A 17,686-nucleotide genomic window follows, 5' to 3' on the forward strand; every position below is an offset into this window, starting at 1 on the left:
TGTTGACATCCTGAAGGTCATACTGTTCTGCCTCAGTTTCCTCATCTGTAAAATAGAGATATGAAAATTAAAGGTGCTAATATGTGTAAAGCAATTCAATCAGTTCCTGGCACATAGTTTTCCTATGATTACTATTACTGTTAACTTCTGTTTTCCTATGAACAACCTGTAAAATGCTTATTTTTTTTAGTTTATATATACATAATCCATGTCCTTCCCTGCAGAGAGCATGAGAGATGGGGGCAAAGACGGATTTGAAGCTGGAAAGGCAGAGACAAGCAAAGGAAGGTGTCTGCTTGGCACCAAGCACTGCTGGATGGCTCCCCTTACTTTCCTTTCCCCCCCACCCCCACCCCCCCATACCCCCCCCCTCCGCCATCCCTTCCCCAGCCAGCGTGTGCTAACAGAATTCAGAAGGTAATACAATCACCAGGCTCTGAATTCCTAGAGGATCCTGGCTGGGGGCTACTAGTTGCTGGCAGGAGGCCGGGAGGCGGAGAGGGCTCAGATAAAGATCAAGTACCCACAGCCCTTCCATTTCACCCGGGGTGGGAGGGGGAGGCTGCCTCCCTAAGCCTGGCCTCAGCACAGGTTTGCAGATTTTCTCCAATTGGCTGCCTGGGGAGAACGCGTTCAGCCCGGAGAGCCTCAGGAATGGGACTCTAATCAGACCCAGGTGTAGAGTAAATCTTGCAGCTTCCCATTGTTCTTGCTGCTTCCACCCCCCCCCCCTTGGTGGGGGCCAGCAGTGGCCTGATCGGGGAGGGCCTTTCCTATGGGGAGAAACCTGGTGGCCAGAGTCCCTTCACCCTCACCACACATCCTGCTCCACCACCTATGCTTAGAGACGCCCTGTCACCCTGCCAGGGAGCCAGGATCCAGACAAGGCTTTGATTGCTTTTTGCTTCCCCCAGGGTCAATGAAAGGAGAAGCAACAAATACAAGCTAGTCGGGACAGAGAGAAAAGGAGGGCAGAAAACACCCAGAGAGGAGGAGACGAGACCCCCTTCAGACCCCTCAGGCTGCGAGGAGACACCGGCTCAGCCTAGAGCTCCCTCTCTGGAGGCAGAAACGTGAGGCACCCACAGGGCAGAAGAGGAGTAAAAAACTTATTAACAAGAGCACATTATTCGTAGCAGTGACTGAGGTATAAGGGGTGGTTACAACCCATTGTTGTTATACTGTATTTGACAGGAGAGCATGGTGTGGGGATATGCGAAAATTCCTTTTTGACTCTTTTCAGAACCAAATTCCTGGCAAAGCTTGAACAACTGTGGCAAAAACCTGCCCGGAGTGCTTCCTGCCTTCTCACTGAGATTCAGAATAAACACTTCCTGAAGCCTTGTCGTCACCACACAATGTGTAGGAGCTTCTATATACAGTGGATTCTCATTAGTCCCAGTAGTTATGTTCTATACAGTCACTGCAAACACTCACTGAGCTAGCAAATACCGAACCATTGTTTCTGGGGGAATGGCAGGGTTAAGTTCCTGAGAGCCCCTGGTTACATTTTCATCAACCCATCAATACACAACCTCCTTTTATGTATGCGTGCTTGTGTTTACTTAATAGATACTGCTGATCCATTAACCTCAAATTCACGGCTGAGGGGCACTATAACTCACACCTGAACCAAACCTACCTTACACCTGTATTTTCTCTCAAGGCACATCACAGCACTCTTGTGCTTAGAACAGTAGACGGCACTTCAGCACTCTGCTTGGGCCCGTTTTAAACAGCAAAACCAGGGGCGCCTGGGTGGCTCAGTCGGTTGAGCGGCCGACTTCGGCTCGGGTCACGATCTCGCGGTCCGTGAGTTCGAGCTCCACATCGGGCTCTGTGCTGACAGCTCGGGGCCCGGAGCCTGTTTCGGATTCTGTGTCTCCCTCTCTCTGACCCTCCCCCGTTCATGCTCTGTCTGTCTCAAAAATAAATAAACGTTAAAAAAAAAAAAATTTAAACAGCAAAATCATCAGTGAAAGAAAAAAACACAAAAATGCCAAAAATATGGCAATAAATTGGTCACAAAAAGGACACTGGTTTACAGTATGAGAGCTGAAATGAGAAGGTGTTGTGCCTTGTTCGACTTCAGCTGGAAACGTGTGTCAGCTGACTCAAATTTTCCACCTCTTTGTATGTGTTCCAGAATGATCCTGAGAGTCCTGCAAAGATTGATTTGGGGTTTACAAATAAATTTTAGTGAGTTGGTGGATTTGTAACTTATAGAGTCTGCAAATAATACAAACCAACAGTACACTGTCTCATTCACTTCTTCTAATGATCCCATGTAGTGGGATTATTATTGCCCTGGTAAAAATGGGAAAACTGAGCATCAGATGGGTTATGCAGTTTGCACAAGGTGATACAGCTAACCAGTGGTGTTTGTATTTCTCCCACAGCAAATTTAAGGCATTTCACTTAGAAAAAGTATTGCCAGAGAAGAGAGGACCATCCTGCCTTAGTCCTTTATTCTGTATCTATGTACTGTAACTAAATGGACTTGTTCAGCTGTTGCTGTGAATTGATGTGTTCTGCTACCTGGTTTGGGCACTCTTCTGGGAATGAGGGACCAGGTCCCTTTTCCTCCTTCCCCATATTGAAGCTTCCTGAGTATAGAGAGGTTCTCTCCTGCTGTTTATTTCCTAAGAGATTCACAAGCAGACTCTTGAAAAGTCAGACCCATTCCTTTCCCGGATCCAGCTACTGGACATGAGGGGCATGTAGTCTGGGGCAAGTGTGGGAGGCCACGGGCAGGCTTTGCATTGATTCATTTGGTAGATGTGACAAATATCAGTCCCTTGCTATTAGTTTAGCCCAATGCTGAGCTCTGCTCAGTCACTGTGAAGACACAGGAAACATCTCAATCCTGGTCCTCTTTAGGAAGGTTACGTGTGATATGAAGAGACTAAATAGGACACACAGATTATGGGCCCATAATGGGTCAGATCCATGCCAGGTGCAGGGCCAAGCTTGGGGCAGGATTTCGGTGGGGGAGGGGATCCATGAGGACTGGAGCATGTACTTCTTCATGGAGAAGGAGTCTTGAAGTGGGCTTCAAGAGGTGAAGGGAATAGAAACAAGGAGGGAAGGAAAGATGGAAGTCCAGTCATCAGGAAGGTAGGAACAGGCATAGCCTGTGATAGGCCAGTATGGCTGGGTTTGGAGGCTGGGTCTATACAAGGCAGCACATTCTCTTAGTTCGCTCTCAAATAACACTGAATGGAGCCAAGGGAAAATTCATCCAGGTTCCTTACCAATTACAATGGAGCTTCAGCCTCTTCCAACTTCTGAGCCCCTGGCCATGAAGAACCAATGCAGACATGCACCCTGACAACAGGTCATGGTACACAGAAGATGGAATGCCCAGGGTGGCGTTCTGTGGCAGACATCTTTACCTTCAGGAAACCAGAGATATCTTTGCCTTCCCAACCCATTTACTACACTCATTCCTCAATCCACTCCAATCTGCATTCCACCCCATCACTCTAAATAAAGTCATTCTTACAAAGGTCACCAGTGACCTTCCTGTGACTATCTCCAAAGCACATCTTTGCAGTTCTCAAGTAGCTGGATACTTCTCTCTTGGAAAGTAAGCATCACAAAATCAGGAAATTTTGCATTCACTCCTATATTTCCAACACCTAGAGCAGCTGGTGTAGAAAGTGCTGAATGAATGAATGAACTTTCTTCCAAAGGTTTCTGTAAGGTCATACTCTCCAATTTTCCCCCTACCTCCTTCCCTGCTCCTATCCGTCTCCTTTGTAGACTCATTTTCATCCTGCCATGTGAGATCACTCCAAGTTTCCATTGTAGGCTCTTTTCTCTATATTCTCTTTCCTTGGGAGGTCTTATCCATTACCTCCCAATTACCACCTGTGGCAGAGTATAAGGATAAGGATAAGGATAAGGATAAGTACATCTATGTATCTATCTCATCCCACATACCCCCTCTGCAATGTAACTGACACTCTGCCACCAAAAAGTGATGACTTCCTTGGCCAATGAAGTATGGTGGAAGTGACACTATATGACCTCTGAGGTTAGGTCATATAAAAAATACAGTTTCCATTTGGCTCTCTCTCTTAAGAGTTTCACTTTTGGAGCCAATCCATCCTGTTGTGAGAAAGCCCAGGCCCCATGGAGAGGCCACATGTGGGTGTTGTAGCCAACAGCTAAGCAGCTAAACTAAGGTCTCAACCAACAGCCAATATCAACATCAGATAATTCCAGCTCCCAGCCATTGAGTCTTCCAGCTGAGATGTCAGACATTGTAGAGCAGAGTTAAGTCATCTTCTCTGTACCCTGTCCAAAGTCCCAATACACCAAAACCATAAGAGATAAATAAATGATAATAAATGATCATTGCTGTTTTAAGCCTCTAAGTGTTGAGGTCATTGTTACTCAGCAATAGATAACACTACACCATGTATGCTGGTATCTCCCACATTTATATTTCCACCCCAGTCTTCTCCTTTGATCACTAGATCCATGTATCTAAATGCCTACTCATGATCACCACTTGGATGTCTTAAAGGAACTACAATCTCACCATGTCCAAAACTAAACTCTAATTTCTCCACAACTCTGCTCCTTTTCCAGTGTTTTCTTTCTCAGTAAATGGCTCTACCTTCCTAACCATTTTCACAGTCCAGAATTGTACAACCCATCCTTAACGCTTTCTTGTCTCCCCTGATCTACAACAAATCCTTCTATAAATTCTGTCAGTTTTATCTCTTAAATGTCTCTTTGATCTAACAACCTGTCCTCATTGTCACTACCATCCTGGTCCAAACCACCATCACTTCTCACCTGCCTTCATCCCTGCAGTGGTTCCCTGTCTTCTCAAATCCCACTTGATTCTCTCCAATTTGTTCTTCATGCTACAACCAATGTGATCCTTTTGTCGAGCATTTGAATGCCTTTTCCTTGCTGTGAAGGTCAAGAGCAAAATCTTTAGCATGCACTGCAGGACCCTGGGAGATCTAGCCTTTGCCTAACCTCTCAATATTTGTGCCAGCTTCCCCTAGACCTGTGCTTGGCTCTAGGATATTTCCTGGATTGAGCTGTGCTCTTCTCAACAGAGGGATGTGCAGATGTGGTCACCCTCCCAGAAAATCTCCTCTGCCCCCATCTTTCATGTAGTTAATTTTTTCCATTCTTCAGATCTTAGCCCAACCAAGAACACCTCTCCTGATTCTCTTTCACTCCCCATGTAAGGTCTCCTGTTATATGCTGTCATAGCTCCAGCTACTTTTTTTCTTCGTGTGTGTGTGTGTGTGTGTGTGTGTGAGAGAGAGAGAGAGAGAGAGAGAGAGAGAGACAGAGAGACAGAGAAAGAGAGGGAATTTTAAGCAGGCTTCGTGCTTGACATGGATCCCATGACTCTGGGATCATGACCTGAGCTGAAATCAAGAGTCAGATGCTCAACTGGCCGAGCCACCCAGGCGCCCTTCTGGCTACTTTTTAATCACAGCATATTTCTGTCTATAATTACATATCATGTGTGAGATTATTTGATTAATATGTCCCCTACAAGACCACAAGCTCCAAGCCAGTGGCACTCGTGCTTGTTTTGTCACTAGCATGGTCAGAAGGCATTCTGTAAGTCTCTATTTTTTTCTGGAAGAAATGATTTGGTTGAGGTGGGGGAGGATGCAAAGTGAATGACTGAGCAGCAAAAGCTCCAGCTTTGAGGGCCAGCAGCTCATTGCTCAGTTTTATGAACCTAGTAAGTTGGGGGAGATTTTGACGTGAACTATGCAGCCCCTTTCCCCTCTCCATAAGACACTTTTTCTTTCTAACAAAATATCATTTTTCTTCAGGTTTCAGACCCCAGCACCAGTTCCAGGGGTGGAAGTGAACGATTTCAATTAGTTTAAACCAATCAGGGCAATCCTCTTGCCCAGGACTGATTTAGTAAAAGGCATGAAACACAAGGCTAGGGAGACGACAAGGGAAGTTGAGCTTTAACCAGGGACAGGAAGATGCTCTTGAATGAAGATGTGACATTTGGAGCCACGGTAGTGTCTTGTGGCCCTGAGAGAATACAGGCCCTGTAAATGGCAGAGGTAAAGCCTACCGATGGAGAGAACCCACCTTTTCAATGAGTGGACAAAATCACCACCTTGAAACTGTGATATGCGACAAAACTGTTTCCAATTGGTTTAAGCCAGGGTTTCTCAACAACACCGCTGCTGACATTTGGGGAAGCATAATTCTTCGTTGTGGGGGCTGTTCTGGGCTCTGTAGGATACTAAGCAGCACCCCTGGCCTCTGCCCTCTGGATTTGAGCAGCATCCCAAAGCCAAGTTTTGACAACTAAAATTGTCTCCCTTTATTGCCAAATGTCCTCTAGAGGATAAAGTCATCCTCGCTTGAGAGCCACTGGTATAAACCAACGGAACTAAACTTTCTGTTATTTGCAGCCAAAAGCACTGATACAGCACCCCAGTGATCTTTGTTACCCATGAGAGATTAATCTCTTTATACCTTGTCATGCCCACATCTGCCTCTAACCCCAGACCTTCTCACAAACCCATTCACACCATTACACCTCTCTGCCAGCTCTGTTCAATCCTAGCCTTCCTAACCCCTGCTTTGCATGAGCTCTCAATACTCATTCACTGCCCCAGCCACATCCCCACCATCTCTGCCTTCACCATCTCCTATCACTTTCTGTGGGGGCTAATGACCGTGTTTTCAGTGCCCTGCTCTTGCTCTGATGCATGTCTCTGCCACTCCTCCCACTCACCGGGGTAAGGCCAATAGAAGTTTGCTTTAACCACCCCGTACCAACGCTCTTTCCCCATCTACTCCTGCTTCACTCATTTCATCTATCTACCCATCCTTCCTTCCTTCCATCCATCCATCCATCCATCCCCTACTCAACATCGATTGTGCACACCTACTATGTGCTAGGAGTTACAATAGGCGCTGGATAGCAAATTGATTAAGAGATGGAATGTGTCCTTGGGATGCCTGGGTGGCTCAGTCAGTTAGGCCTCTGACTTTGGCTCAGGTCATGATCTCACAGTTCATGAGTTTGAGCCCCGCATCAGGCTCTCTGCTATCAGCACAGAGCCTGTTTCAGATCCTCTGTCTCCCCCACCCCCCACTTCTCTCCCCTCCCCTGCTTGTGCGCTCTGTCTCTCTCAAAATAAATAAATAAACTTAAAAAAAAAGAGAGATGGAATGTGTCCTTAAAGAGCACACAGTCTGGCTAAGAAGCCAGTTCACTAAGCCAATGAGAAGAGTTACTAATGTTGAAGACATCTGACCTATTAAGGAAAAATGTGTTTTCACACCCTGAGTAGCCCTCACATTTAATTAGGTGTTCAAGATGATGCTGAGAACGATTTTCATCTACACGTGAAGCAGGCCTGGCAGGACTGTATCTGCAAATGTGGTTAGTCCAGTTCCAGTGACTGGATGAACTCGGGAGAAATAAGAAGGCCTACGTTTAAGCATACTCTGTTAAGTCAGACTTTTTTCCCTTCCCTTCTGGACTTTTCTCCAACTGGTCTGAATTAGCAAGGTCCAACTGTTTCTATTTAAAGAAAAAGGCAACAAAATCTTCAGGGCGTGCCTCCAAAAATCATGCCAGACGACTCACACACACACACACACACACACACCACCACCACCACCAACCTCATCATCCACACGCTCTGCCCTAGGGACAGGGACGCACACTGACATACACTGTCAAGCAGTGAAGGGAAAAACAGAAATTGGGCATTAGCTCAAAGGGCTTGAAGCTGAGGAGAGGAACGGCAGCGGGAGGGGCAGACCAGGAGGGGAGTTGGTGAAGAAACTGTTCCAAGCACAACAGAAAAGGTCTCGCCTGAAGATTCTGGATTTCCTCTTTGGTTCTTTCAAAGAATAAGTCTCTGGTTCTATTTGGGGGGAGAGGGGGAGTCGGTGGCGGGGGGGGACCAGCACTTGTGGGGTGTGGCCTTGGGTTCTCTCTTCCCTTCACAGTAACCCTATTGTTCAGAAACTGCGGCCAATTTATGGAAAGAGGTGGAATGTTTATGTAACTGACTCTGCTTTAGACAAGACGTTTGAAAGGGGGGAAAAAATGACAGATGGAAGGAGGCCAGTCCAAACAGGGTTTTTCTTCCTTTCTGGACACAGATGTTGGAAAAGGGAAGAGAGGGAAGGTGGGAGGGAGAGAAGAAAGTCAGGGACTGAGAAGGCATGCCAAAGCCCGAGCTGGCCAGAGACAGCCAGAGTCTGTCTTTGTGGCCAGGGGCAGAGCTTTTGGAGCTGAACCTCCATTTTTGGAAGCTGCTGTTTTAATTAAATAGGTCAACCCAGTCAGAGCAGCTCTGGTGTGAGGTCTGGATCTCATTAGCCTAAAATGGGTGGGGTAGGGCAGGCTGTGGGGGAGTGGATCCCCTGGTGTGTGCGTGGGGGGCGGGGGGGGGGGGCAGGGATGAGGGAACTTCTTGACTGCTTTCCCCAAAGCCAGGCCCCAGGCAGCTGGAGCTGCCAGGAGGGCCAGACCACAGATGGAGAATGCGCTTCATTAAGCACGGAGTGTGCTCTGCAGCCTGGAGGCCCAGGCAGACTGGAAAAATCAGAACTGCTTTAAGTAGGGGGGACTGGGGGGGGGGGGACTTGCAGGGACAAACCTTACCCCTCCACCAGCCCAAGTGGGTGAGGAATCAGGAGAAAAAGACTCATACCTATACCTTCCCTTGAACCTTGGGAGCTGACTTCAGGCATAGAAGGCAAAGGTGGGAAGAGGAGGAGATTCAGTCTTTGTCTTCCAGATTTCAGGATTCCTGATCTCGGGAGGCCCTGATAGGGGAGGCGGTTCCCTGCCCTTAAGGAGCCCGGTGTGATGCAGGAGTGATGCAGGAGACTCAATCTCTGCTCTTAGGGACCCCCAGTAGATAGCCCTGACCCCGGGGTCTCTAGTCTGATGGGGACGTGGGAGTCCATGTCGGTGGTCAGGGGCAGAGCCTTGGTAAATGAAATGGCTATCAAACTCATACAAAATTAGCATGAAAGCAGGCTTCAGCTAATTTCATGCAAAGTGAGGACAAGGTGTATTAAAGGACTTTATTTACAGTGAGATGAGTTTAGGGATGGTTCCTGGAGGAGGGTAGTTCTGAGCAGCAGGAGGGACATGCTTGGCAAGAACAATAGGACAATTGCCTGTGTGAGAGTCTGTTACACGTTCTTAGTTCACAGGGAGCAGGGCTTAGAAGCCCACAGCCCCAGAGGTCTCAGTTTGATTGGTTGGAGGTAGTGAGGCAGGGCCTGGATGTCCAACATCTGACAGTAAAATAAAGACGAGTCCACTGACTGCCAAGTTTTCCCGGAGAGATTCAAACTGCAGTGACATTGCTGTCAGCACGTCCCAGAGGCCAGAGACCAGTCACGTCAGGTGTCCCCAAGAATAAGATGACCATATAATTTATCATCTAAATAGGGACACTTTGGAGGTGGATAGGAATGTTATTGGTAATTATGCTGGGCCCACAGGCATAAATTAGGCCTATTCCAGATAAACCAAGACACTTTGCTACTCTCCCTTCCTAAAATCTTTACGAGTCTAGGTATGTGTGCAGCTGAGGTTTCAAGAAACTGAAGATTAGCTTCAAATATCCTCCTCAGTGCCTCAGTTGTACTCAAAGATTTTTTTTTTTAATTTTTTTTTTCCAACGTTTATTTATTTTTGGGACAGAGAGAGACAGAGCATGAACGGGGGAGGGGCAGAGAGAGAGGGAGACACAGAATCGGAAGCAGGCTCCAGGCTCCAAGCCATCAGCCCAGAGCCCGACGCGGGGCTCGAACTCACGGACCGCGAGATCGTGACCTGGCTGAAGTCGGACGCTCAACCGACTGCGCCACCCAGGCGCCCCAAAGATTTTTAAACATATATGATTAGTATACTAAATAAAATATGTGTGTATGTAGCACATGTGTGCTTATGAATAGTATGTGTGACTTTATGTATAGACATACATCTCTGTCTATATAGATAGCTAAACAGAGGTATATACCCATATAATATAGAAGTGTCATGAATTGTCTTTTTCTTAATTTTTTTACTGTTTATTTTTGAAAGATAGAGAGATAGAGCATGAGTGGGGGAGGGGCAGAGAGGGGGGAGACACAGAATCCAAAGCAGGCTCCAGGCTCTGAGCTCAAACCCACGAACCGTGAAATCATGACCTGAGCTGAAGTCGGCTGCTTAACCAACTGAGCTACCCAGGCACCCCAACGAATTTTCAAAAAGTATTTTTTTTTTCAAAACTTTGTATTTATTTTGAGATAGAGTGCGGGAGAAAGAGCACTTGAACGGGAGAGGGGCAGAGAGAGAGAAGAGAGATAATCCCAAGCAGGCTCTGTGCTGTCAGCACAGAGCCAGATGTGGGGTTCGATCTCACAAAGCGTGAGATCATGACCTTAGTTGAAATCAAGAGTCAGACGCTTAACAGACTGAGCCACCCAGGCGCCCCTCAAAGATTGTTTAACTTAAAATGAGAGACCTCGAAAACCTTAGCATCCCAAGGGACGCTATCATAGATGTATGTTATTTGTGATTGCCCTAATCGTTTGGATGCCCTCTTGATATTTGAATAATTCTTCAGGATATACCTGCCACCTTCCCAGGGAAAAGTAAGACAAAATGAAACTGCCCACACTTTCCAGTTTCCCTTGCCGTGAGGGGGCAGGTTAGTGATTTCGGTGCCACCAGTCAGATGCACTTTTGGCTCGGAACAGAATTACCTGGAGACGGGGACATGGTAGGGGTCATCCTCTTTGCTGGCACCAGATCACAGCGGCTTCTTGCTCCTGACAGGCAACATCTCCCTTGGCAGCCAGATCTACAGTGTGACTCTGGGAACGTCCTAAAAACTCAGCCTGGAGTCTAGTTTTTCAGTCCTTCCAATATCCTTACTAAGTCTCTTCATGCTTAAACCAGATGGAAAATGTTCCAGCCTCTTTGTTTTGCTTTAAAGAAAGACTGATCAATTCAGATGATTCAGAGGCAAAGTTTGAGGAGCTTTTCATAACACACTGGGTGAGGGCTGAGGCTCATCCCACCCCCCCAGGAGAGATTTAGCCCCAGGGGATGCAACGAAACTATAAAACAAACCATCCCATTTATCCAGTGACCAGTCCCTCTTTCCACCTGGGTCTATATCCACTTGCTTCCCTCTGCCCTCCCCACCTTCCCTGCCCCCATCTCTGGAGCTCCATCACATTTCCTGTCCACCTGTCCTTACACTGCCCCTCAGATGTAGAGAGTCAGAGGACATGTCTCTCTATCATTCCGGAGGGTAAGATGAGGTCCAGAGAGGGTGAGGTCTTGGCCATGGTTGTGCAGCTGGCTAAGGGTAGACCCGGGATGGCGCCTTTGCTCTCGGCCTCCATCTCTATATTCAGGAGTCCGGTGCTTCCCAAGCCAGGAATCCCTGGAGCCCTGAGCCCCTCAGCCATCTGCATTAGCTTGGTATACAGTGAAAAGAGCAGTTGGACTCAGATTTCGAGTCCTATCTCTGCCCTGAGGCAGAGTAATCCTTGGTGAGTCACTGATCTTCTTTGGGCTTCAGTTCCCTTTCCTGTTAAATGAAGAAACTGGAACAGCTTGCTAATTCTTAACCTCTTGGATGTCATAGACTCCATTAAAAATCTGATCCTTCTTCTCCTGTCCCTGCCTCCACCCCTCAAAAATGCACACAAGATATTTTCTGTAAAATTTCAAAGGGATTGTATCCTCTGACGTAATACCTGCCTGGGCAACCATATAGAATTGTTAGGAGAATTAGGCCAAAACTGAGCTAAAAGGGTTTTGTTAGCTACAAAATGTTTTATAATTTTGAGAGATCAATTGGCCAGCATGTTTTTCCTAACATTGGCGGTGACATTAAGTCAGAGTTCCCAGTTCCTGGCATGAGAACTGGACCCCTCCGATGTTCTCTTACCAACAGGTGGCCCTCTCCCCACTTGTGGGGCCTCAATGAGGCTGCATCACGTTCCACAGTCCAGGCCCCTGAACATGGCTTCCCTCAAAGCTCTCTGCTCCTTGCAGCCTACCCCCTCCACACTTAGGGTGGCATCTCTCAGACCCTGTCCCTTTGAGGACAGGCACATAATCATTCATCTACTTCTATTCTACAAGATGGCAGAGAGCAGTCAGAGAGTGTGGATGGATGCAGCAAGCACGGTGACATCTGTCTCAGCCTTGTCGTCCTGTCCATCACTCCTATTTCTCAGACCACATGTCTAAACTTGGGGCTCAGAACATATGAACCCAGGACTCATTTCTCCTTGGGATGGTACTGTCAGGTGGGAGAGAGATAGAGACAGGCATGTGCAGCCTGATTAGAGGCTAGGGCACACACACACTCACACACAGACACGCACACACACACAGTCACACTCACCTGGGGAGGGCTGTGTCTGTCACAGGCCTGACCCGACCTGCATGGCACCAAGGCACTACATCAAAGAAGAGGAGTGGTGGAGTTGGTGGTTACTCGGGCATGTGGCTCACCTTCCTGCCGGTATTTTCCCTGACAAGACTTTACTTGCCACCCACATCCTCCCTCTCTGGTAGCAGAGAGGATTAACAATCGCTCTGCTCCTAACAAAGGCCCTTGCCACCCCAGGGAACATTATTGCCTGCAGCCTCTTCCACTACCTGCCCCCCCACAGTCCTGGTTCCACTCACTCTGGGATGGCTCCACATATCCCCCCTCCCAGGCAGGGTGGATGATGTGAGGAGGGAATGGACCGGAGCCAGGACACCCCAGGATGTTGACTCTCCAGTGCCTGGAAGTTTTCTCTGGACAATCGCTGGGAGTAGCAGCAGCATTCAATACCTTTCTGTGGTTCTGTAGCCTTGAACTAGAGAACAGGGGGATCTTCCCCAAGAAGCAAGATCATGGTGCCCAAGCAGCAGAGAGGAGAAGGGATGTTGTTGTGAGGTGGGGGGGTGGGTGGCGGAGGTGGGGGAATGGGGGGGGTGGGGGAGGTGTGGGGAGTGGGGGGGTGGGGGGCTGCATGTCTCCCTGCACAAGGGATCAAGGGAATCCAACATTAGACCCACAGCCAGGACTTTGCCCTGGGCCAAGGGTCCAGAACTACACCATCCAATATGGCAGCCCCCAGATACATGTGGCTATCGAGCACTTAAAATGTATCTTGTCCAAAGTGATATGTGTTGTAAATGCAAAATACACACTAGATTTAAGACTTAATGCCAAACAAAAAGAATATAAAAATATTTCATTCATAATTCTAATATTGATTATATGTTAAAATGATAATTTTTGTATATATTAGGTTAAGTAAATTCTATTATTCAAGTTAATGTCACCCACTTCTTTGAATTTATTTTTTTAGATGTGGCTATTAGAAAATTTGAAATTACATATGTGGTTCACATTAAATTTCTACTGAAGAGTGCAGGTCCTACAAAAGCAAAGCAAAAAGCCCACCCAGGACACTCAGCTTTGGAGAGAGGACCAGTAAGGAAAGCCTACCTCACAGAACTTCAGCTAGGATCAGAGCCTCTGAAGAGTTTACAAGAGAATGAGCCAGAACTGGAGCTAGAAAGCAGAACACCTGATGCCCATTCCAATGCTCAAATCCCTCAAGACAAGCCTCACTCATTCCCTCACTCTCAGGGCTGAGCTGTTGAACAACTGGCTTGGGGCAGAGGCCAGGGAGAAGGTGTCCCCAGGACTCTGGGGCATTCTGTCTCGTGGACCCACTGAGGTTTCAGGGACCTGGGTGGTGGTGGTACATGTTTCTTCCCGCCAGGAAGGCTGTCACAGCCTCCCATCTCAGAAAAGAGAGATAGCCCTTGCAATGCAGGGCGTGTTCTATTATTTATTAACCCCGAGGAGGGCTGCCCACGCTGGCCTTCCAGCTGGTTAATTGGATTGCATGACAACTTTTTTAAAGGGAATTTTCAGAGGAGCAGTGTTGTGTCCTGCCCCAGGGGTCCTGTGAGCTTCCCTCTGTCTCCTTGAAAACACAGCTACTGCTGTATAACATGGAGCTTTAATCAGACATGTCAGGGTAGTCCCGGCCCCATCGGAAGCTGTGGTGGGGCTAACAATCCGCTGATGCTCACAGATGGGAAATAAGTCCCTTTCTTGGCTGAGATGAAGAAAATATACACTGTATCTGATATGCAGGGGATTGCTGGTTAATTTGTGTGTCATTTCTGCTTTGATTACAGCCCCTGCTACGTGAAAGTGGACTGCTTATCAAAATCGGAAGGCTATAGGTTTGCATTTCCTTCTGGTGAGGAGGCTAATAAACATAAGGCCTGTGATAATAGTTATTATCAAGATAGAAGTCCCTACTTAAACAATTACTTTGAGAACAGGCAGCTGAACACTAGTATGTCATAGATCTGCTTATTGTCCTTTCTCTGCAGTCAGTTCTGCCATGGTTAAGGCCTCATCCAGAGGTGCTCAGGGGTGGACAGCAGGGGAGCCCTCTGCCAGTTCATGGCCATTCAATGTCCCATGGCCTAAGCAACAGATAAGGAGAGGCACAAGCCCTCCTGTGCAAAATCTATATATTTCCCCAACCTGAGCTTTCAAGGACAGGCAAGAATTCTTGGCGTTGTGGTAGGATTTACTGGAGATCTCTTTTAATTTTTTTTTTAATGTTTATCTATTTGAGAGAGAGAGAGAGTGTGTGTGTGTGTGTGTGTGTGAGCGGGGGAGGGGCAGATAGAGAGGGAGACACAGAATCCGATACAGGCTCCAGGCTCTGAGCCATCAGCACAGAGCCGGACACAGGGCTTGAGCTCACAAGCTTCGAAATCAGGACCTGAACTGAAGTCGGATGCTTAATCAATTAATCGATTAGTCAACTGAGCCACTTTGGTGCCCCAACTGGAAAGCTCTTTTAAACTGTTAGATTCCTGCCAGAAAGGGTTCATTTATTGGGAGGGTTGCTGAGGATGGCTGTTGACAAGCTTAAAGCAAGAAGGCAAGGAACTGAGCCTCTACCCAGTGTCCTTGTGCTGAGTTCTGACAATAGACACTGAGATTAGGTATAGGCCCATAAACCACTGTCCCAAGGATGGCTGAAGAGAGTCCTGTCCTAGGGTTTGGAAGGGACCCCACAGAGAAGGAATGCAGGGCAGGCACTGAGGCACCCAAACCTCTGGAGACTGAGGCTGACAGTAGGGCAGGCAGCCAGGGAATCCCTCGGACTGTGGTCTATCTCTCCCTCATGGATGTGCTCCCTGAATTGTGCCCATATCAACAAGGACAAGAATCACAGAGCTATTAGTATTGTATGCCTATATTGTGTAAAGTGACTTCTATCCTTTATCTGTTTACACATCCCAACAACCTAGGGGTGTAGGTTTTATCATGAGTTTCATTCTACTCATGAGGAAACCAGAGCTTAGGGAAGTCATTTGCTAGACACAAGACATTTATAGAAAGGGTACATTTATGTACCCATAAACCATTGTCCTGTGGTCACAAATTTATGTGAAACCAGGCTAGTAACTAAGATCTCTGATTCCAAAAACCCATGATTAATTCCTACTTTTAATGCCTTTCTAAAAACAAAAGAAAACCCAAAAACCTATGAGTCTCATTGAAAACTCATTATAGAGAGGGGGGAATCTTACATAGTAAGATTAGTAGTACATTTTCAAGTTAAAGGTAACTAGTGGGAGGGAAGTGACCAATTGTGGAAACACAGGGGATTGAAGTTCTGGTGACTCTGATTTGGCTTCAAAGATGTGACCAGAGGATGTCTCCCAGCAGCTGTCCCCCAGAAGGGCATAGGCTTCATCCCAGTCTGGAGGCTCCAACCCACCCACCGGGCACTCCTGCCCTACAGAGCAGGACCTGGGGTTGGGCTCTCCCTTCCCAGCTCCTCCCCACCCCCTCTGCAGAAAGCTGGAGACATCCCTCACTTCTCCAGCTTCTTGTTTCTCTAATTTTATGATTGTATGAAAATAAGGTTCCCAAATTGCCTTTAATTAGCTTTAATAAGACAGCCTTTTTGCTAATTAAAATGATTATTAAGAAACCATTTATTGAGAATGAACACAGTTGTTAGAACCTAGGAGAATTCTGCACTCTTAATAATAATAACAGCAGCCATCAGCAGCCCTGTGGGCCACCAGTTCACCTGCCCCATTCCTGAATTCAAATGGGGTGGTACTCTGCCTGGGGGGCCCAGGGTTTCAAACCCCTCCCTCTCCAGGCGCCTCCAGGTCCACATGCTGCCTGCGTTGCTAGGGATGCTCATTTCCCACCCACCCCCCTCCTGCCCTAGGGTTCCTACCGTAGAGTCTGGGCCGAGTATGGAAGCAGGGCGGTTTGCCTGTCAGAGAGCCTGGTGCGCACCGAGCATAGCTGGGCAGGCAGGCTGTGAAACCTCAGGCCTCACTCCATCTCCCTGGGTCTCGGCCTCCCAGACTATGTGTCAAAAGGGTGGGTGGGCTGCATGGCCTCAGAGGTCCCTACCCCTCTTGGAGCTCGATGCTAAGGCATCTGATGGAGCCTTCACTCCCAGAAAGGCACACCTCTGGGTAATGCGGGAGCTTGGGACCGGCAGAGCCACGCAGCTCCTTGCGGTTCTCCTCCCCTCCCTCTTGGGGAGGGCTGTGCAGGCAGCCGAGGCAAGGCACTCTTGTCGCGAAACGCATGAGGAGCCTCAGAGACGCCCTGCCTCCCGCAAGGAAGAAGCGGGGCGCTGTGTAGCGAGGCGAGACCCAGGCGCCGGGCCCGAGGCGTGTAGGTGTAGCTCTGCGATCCTCCATCTCCGGGTCCCTGGGTCCCCGACCGAGGCTCTCTCCCCTGCCCCTCCCCACCCCGCCCCCGGCTGCACAGTTGCCGACAACTCCCGGGTGAGGGCGAACGGCTGTCATCTTCTCCTGCAGGGAGCCTGGGAGCCAGAGCCTGGAGAGGATTGGACCGCTACCTAAAGCAATACCTGGGACGGGGGCGCGGAAGGGGACAACTCAGATCGAAGGTGGTGCAGCAATGCGGGAGTGAAGAGAGGCCCCAGGGAATTTTTAGGGACGTCGTCTGGGCTGTGTATGTCTTCAGGGGCCGTGAGTCCACGTGCTCTGACTCCCCCTTCCCCACTGTCCTCCCCGGGTCCTTCCAGGAACCTGGTCCGCAGCTTATTAAAAAGATTTTAAAGTGTTACAGTGGAGAACGTGGGCTTTTGAGTCCCACAGACCTGGGCTCCAGGCTGGTCGGCCGAATTACTAGCTTTGTGACCTTGTGTGGCTCTATTGAGCCTTAGTTTCTTCCCACAGAGCAACTGTAAGGATTGTATGCAGCCAGGGCGGTGAGGTCGCCCAGTCGGAAGCTGGTGACCCAAGCTCCAGGGTCAGTGGACTGCACACTAAGGTGCAGGTGCAGAAGCTTCAAGGCCAGACCTCAAGGCTCAGACGGCTCCTCCCTGCACGGGGGCTCTCAGGCAGGCAGGTCAGCGCCCCAAGATGAATCTGAGACCTTAGCGGGGGGCGACTACCCGCTTGTCTCCCGGGTGGGGCTGGGGCCTGGGTGTCTCGTCAGAGCTCCCCAGGGGGTTCCTCGGTGCTCCCAGACTTGAGAACCAGTTTCGCGGAAGAAATAAACAAAGAGGCTTTGGTGGGGAGGGAGGGAAGGGAGCAGGTGGGTCCTCTCCCCTCTGCAGGTGGCCCCTTCGCACCACACTCACA

General features: G+C 48.5%; 1 protein-coding gene across 2 annotated transcripts in view; it reads right to left on the reverse strand.

Moving 5' to 3' along the window:
- SERTAD4 (SERTA domain containing 4) overlaps positions 1-17,686 on the reverse strand; it is a 37,080-nt gene that overhangs the window by 606 nt on the left and 18,788 nt on the right. The window contains exon 5 of one of the 2 annotated variants that reach the window (XR_007148322.1): positions 7,213-7,215. The gene's annotated coding sequence lies outside the window, so the exon portion shown is untranslated. Of the gene's footprint in view, positions 1-7,212; positions 7,216-12,676; positions 12,681-17,686 lie in introns of both variants that reach the window. The other variant, XR_007148321.1, reaches the window with a different exon arrangement.

The sequence above is a fragment of the Prionailurus viverrinus genome, chromosome F1, assembly GCF_022837055.1.
Source record: "Prionailurus viverrinus isolate Anna chromosome F1, UM_Priviv_1.0, whole genome shotgun sequence".
NCBI classification, from domain to species: Eukaryota; Metazoa; Chordata; class Mammalia; order Carnivora; family Felidae; genus Prionailurus; species Prionailurus viverrinus.